Source organism: Suncus etruscus, chromosome 16 (genome assembly GCF_024139225.1).
Source record: "Suncus etruscus isolate mSunEtr1 chromosome 16, mSunEtr1.pri.cur, whole genome shotgun sequence".
Taxonomy (NCBI): domain Eukaryota; kingdom Metazoa; phylum Chordata; class Mammalia; order Eulipotyphla; family Soricidae; genus Suncus; species Suncus etruscus.
The window spans coordinates 78,729,852-78,735,407 of record NC_064863.1 but is presented as its reverse complement, the minus strand read 5'-3'; positions in this window follow the sequence as shown (position 1 = coordinate 78,735,407).

Sequence of the window (5,556 nt, the reverse complement as noted above, 5' to 3'; positions counted from 1 at the left end):
GTTGCAATCAAACCATTGTTACCAACTCTTCCATCTTTATTCAAGCCCCAACTCCACTTATTTGCTTGCTCCACTGGACTTTCTCCCCATATTGTTACTGAAACATTTCTTGCTTATCGTGACTATTGTGTTTTAGTCTTGTTAATGCCTAGATTAACCATTAGATCTGTTGATGATTTGCTTTGGGATAAGAAGATTACTATTTTTAAACATAAGCGTGAACCTATGACTACTATTACCCTTGCTATTGTTTTGGGTTTGAGTTTTGCTGGAGCAGGAACTGGTATTACTTCTTTAATCACTTCACAAAATCATCGGCTTGCATTTGCTGTAATTAGAGATGTTCAGGAATTACAAAGATCTTAAAAAAACAGTGGCCTCCCTTGTGGAGATAGTCCTTCAGAATAAAGATAAGGCATTTGCCTCACATGCAGAAGGTCATTGGTTCCAATCCTGGTATCTGCCAGGAGTGATTTCTGAGCGTGGATCCAGGAGTAACTCCTGAGCGCAGCCAAATACCAAAAACCAACAGCAACAACAACAACAACAACAACAAATAAAGAAAAAGTGCTTCTTCTCACCTGAATAAAAGGAAATTAGACTTTGTCTTTCTGAAAAGGGGGAATTATGTACCGCCCTTAAGGAAGTTGCTTTTTTAAAGATAAATTAGGATTGGTTGATGACAGCATTAATAAGGTACAGCAAAGCCTAGAGGAAAGAGAAAGAGGCAAAGAGAATAGAGTGAGTCCTGGTACCAAAATTGGTTTTCCACCTCCCTGTGACTATCCACTCTGTTGGATATCCACTCTGCTGGGACTTCATAGAATTTTTGTTGCTTATTTCTTTTGGCCCTTGGGCATTTTGTAAATTAACAGATTTTCTTAAAACTCAGGTTGACTCTACCACCAAAAAGACAATAGCTGTCCATTACCAACATCTGGAGGTGTCAGAGCCTTTGGATGCTGACTTTATTGATCCCATTTCTGTTGGGCTTTTAAGCCCAGAAGGACCACTTCCACAGGATGCCTTGCAGTTTGAAAAGCTAATCAGACCATCCTTGTGGTCTCAGCTGTGGAGCTGCCCAAGATGGGAATAGCTTGGTGCCAGGAGTCAGAGTCACACCCCACATATAACTAATGATTGGGCAGAATGAAATTATTTCCTTGTTTTGAGTGCTGGCCCTGGAAGCCCATTGGGTAGCCTAAGACAGGCTCTCCACCCACCTTTTCTTTTACACACAGAAGGGGGACATGCCAGACACCAAACTCTAATATGGAATTCAGCAGGACTAAACTAGTCTTGTGTGGCCAGAGTACATAACCTAAGGCATTGGCTAACCCCATAGCCCAAAAAATTCCACAGTTTCCTATCAGTCAAACATTCCAGGAAGCTTGTGACATCCTTGAAACTTCACTAACCTTGAGTTGTTATTGTGCTCCTTATGTAAAGATGGCATGTAAAGATTACCTCTGTCATGCAGGCTGTTCCATCCTGCTTTCTCTCCACCCCATGTATAATCATGCTTAAAAAGAGCCTGTGCCAATCAATAAACCGGAACCTTGACAAGCCTCATGTTGCTTGGTTCCCTTCTTTCCCCCCATTCTCTTTTTAGGTTAGGAAACCCACGAATATCCACGAATATATGCAGGCCAGGACAATTATTGATACTGCTGTGTAAAAACCCATCTCAAAACTTCAAATTTTATTTTGAAATCTGAAATTTTGACAATGAATTCATAGGAGTCATCTTGACTCAATCACAGGAGCTTCATTATGGAGCATAGAACACCTAAAAACTTGTTCACTTTCCTGTTTATCAATCAGCACTAACTGCTGCATGGAACCTTAGTTAAAATGGTCAACCAGAGTTTGTGCCTCTCCATGTGACTAAGGCATCCTCATTACATGGCAGTTAGATAATGAAGTAAATAATCTGTTGTGGGAATTCTCACCATGAATCAATGGGAAACTAAGCAGCATTCTCTGAGAGTTAGGAAAACTCAGGTTTATTATGCCAACAGACTCAGCAGAGCTCTTGCTCCAAAAACTGAATGTCAGACAGAATCCTGAGTTGTTTTATGGACTCTCTGATGGAAGATAATTTGACATTTGTAGGCAACTGGCAGGAGAGGACATAGGAGCAATTCTCAAATGTCATATACAAAGCAAGAGTGAGATTTTATCAAGACCATGCATACATTTGAAAATTTTACAGCAAGACTATCCCCAACTAAAGGGCATTCTGAGGACACTTTATCATATTGCCCCTTGGAAGCTCCTGCTCTATGGTGTTTGCCTATTTCAGATGTGGGCAAGGGTATATATATTTTCCTCATTGTGTGTGTAAAAGCGAGAACCTAACGGTGTTCTCACAAAAGTTTTAGTGACTGACTCTTAGACAAAATATTTCCATAATATTTAATTCACTAGAGACAATAACAAAAGTCCACTCAATTTTTAGAAAAAATAGAAAAGAGATAGACATACTTCACTACTTGGATCGCATATGTTTCATCTAAGCAAGGGCCTATTAATTTCAAGGACATGGCCTCCGATAAGCCTGATAGATAATAGCATCTGACAGATGCTTCATCTTAACGAAGAAATAGTAAAGTGGTATAAAAACAGGTTCTAGGATATTGTCTTGGATAGTTTGGGAAATAAAATCTGCCATTTAAAAAAACTTATTTCTAAAACTAATAGAGTATTAGATATAAGGTCTAATTACATTAAATTCCAGAGAAAAATTCAAAAACTTTTCTCAAATGGAAGCAAAGAAGTGTGTATTTATTTTCTTATACAAGACCCAGATTTTCTGAGATTTTGATTCAATGAGAATTTTGTTCCAGCAGTCAAAGAAGGTATGATTTGATCTTCAATTTAGAGTGCAACTCAGAACAGAATTTGAGGATGTCAGTAAAGTGCTCTTCTGCTTGAAGCTTATTTTAGCAATAAGTTAAGAATGAATCACTAAACAACTTATGGTTGTGTTTTTATTGATTTATGACTCACCATGTTCTCTATCTTTCAGGCAAAAAATAGTAACATCTTTCCATGTAGGTGATTTGCTCTATTAGACCTCATGGGGGAAGAGTTCCTTGCTATATGTTTTATTCTGACAAGGTAATAGCTCTTGTCCTGCTCTTGAAAAGTGACTAAGATGTTCACTTCAAAGATGCTTTAACTCACTATGGTATATAAATTTCTCTTATAAAACTATCTTTTCTAAGCATTATTATCTGAAAGAGTTAACATTATTCTCAGCATATAAAATATATTAGCAATATGTAGATTTCCCAGTATATACAATGAAACATAAAAGATCATGACTATTTTGAAAGAATGAGTTTATGGTTAAAAATGTGGAATAGATGACCTCTAAGCATCTTACTCATTTTTGTTATTGTCAACATTTTATATTTTTTGTTTGTTTTGAGATCCACACCTGGTGATGCTCAGGGGTTTCTCCTAGCAATGTGCTCAAAAATTGCTCTTGGCTTGGGGGAACCATTTGAAACACCGGGGGATCAAACTGTGGTTCATTCTAGGCTAGCAATGGCAAGGCAGACAGATGCCACTGCTCTGGCTCCCAAATAATATATCTTATAGAATTTTTCCTCTGCAATCATTCCATTCTATCAAAAAACTCATCCAGATCAACCAGGGTCAACTGCTGAAATTCACCCAAGTTTTCACTCTGCCTCTCCAGCATTGTAATACTGGCTATTTTGGATGAGCTCAATATTAGATTTAATTACATGTTTGTTAATTAAATTAAAGTTTTACGCATTGTATTTCTAACTCTTTTTGTGCAACACCCAGCTTTGAACAGGACTTATTCCTGGCAATGCAATCAAGAATCACTCATGGTGTACTCAGGGGACCATATGAAGTGCCAGGGATTAAACATGGGTCAGCCATGTGCAAGTCAAACACACTACATAATATATTATTGGTTCTGGCCCCTGGGATCTCTCTTTTGAACTTTTAATGTGTGATCATTCTGTTTTACTTTTCCTTTTGGAAGAGTAATTATTTTTATTTCTTCCCCCCAAAAAACAGTATGATCAGTTTTTCAGCTTTTCTTTTTTGGGGGGCGGGGGGAATCACACCCGACAGTGCTCAGGGGTTACTCCTGGCTCCATGCTTAGAAATTGCTCCTAGTAAGCTAGGGGGGATGCCAGGATTTGAACCACCATCCTTTTGCATGAAATGCAAACACCTTACTTCCATGCCATCTCTATGGCCCCAGTTTTCCAGCTTTTCAACACTGATTTTTCTAATAGATACATCTAGTGCACATTTTAAATGTACCAATTATGGATTTCACCTATATTGGGGATCTCTAAGAGAACTCCAGAAATGGGTATCAAATATGGATATCAAATATGCATGTAACACAAGCACACATATATACCACAATAAGAATCACTATTTACAAGAAAGGAATAGTTCTGCATTGCTCTTTCATGGAAATCAGATCAAACTGCATCTGGTCAAAGAAAATTGCACAAGAAGTTTCCTTTCAAAAAAGTTGTTTTTGAGAATTCACTGACTCAGACTACATATAAATATTTAAATGTGTAGAATATTTACTTTTCCATTCTATTTTAATTAAAATTTTGACTTTTAGACTGGAGAGATAGCATGGAGATAAAATGTTTGCCTTGCATGAAGAAAGATGGTGGTTCAAATCCCGGCATCCAATGTGGTCCCCCAAACCTGCCAGGAACCACTTCTGAGCATAGAGCCAGAAGTAACCCCTGAGTGCTACCAGGTGTGACCCAAAAACCAAAAAAATTTTTTTTACTTTTGTACCAAAACCACTTCTGGATTGGCTTTTCTTGCTCCATTTTGCATTTATTGCCCCTTCATCAAAATTAATTGATTGTATGTCTGGGGAACATTCTCTAAATACTCAAGCCTATTCTACTGATCTAAGGGTCTGTCTTTATTCCAATACCATGCTGTTTTAATGATGATAGCTTTGCAATACAATTTAAAGTTGCAACCATCAAGAGAGATAAAGTCATAAAATTTTTCTATAATGAATGCACATGGAATCTATTATGCTGTGTAAAATAAGTCAGAGGGAGAATTATAGACCCAAATAGTCTCATTCACCTATGTGTTCTAAAAAAAATAAAAGACATTATTTTAATAAGGTCCAGAGGCAACAAAGATGAGGGCCTGAAGGACCTGCTCACAATATGAAGCTCACCACAAAGAGTGGTGAGTGAAGTTAGAGAAATAATTACACTGACAGCTATGGTGACAATGTCAATGAGTGAAAGAAGTAGAATATCTGTCTTAAAAATAGGCGGGAGTGGGGGAGGGGGAGGAGGAGATTGGTGACATTTGTGATGATAATGTTGTACTGATGAAGGGGTTCTTCTTTTTCTGACTGAAACCCAGCTACAATCATGTTTGTAATCAAGGTGTAATCTTTATTACCTTAAATAAAGATGATATTAAAAATAAATACATAAGTAACTTTTACTTAACTCTGTATTTCACGTACAATATTTCAATAATTCTTGAGATCTCATCTTGTCT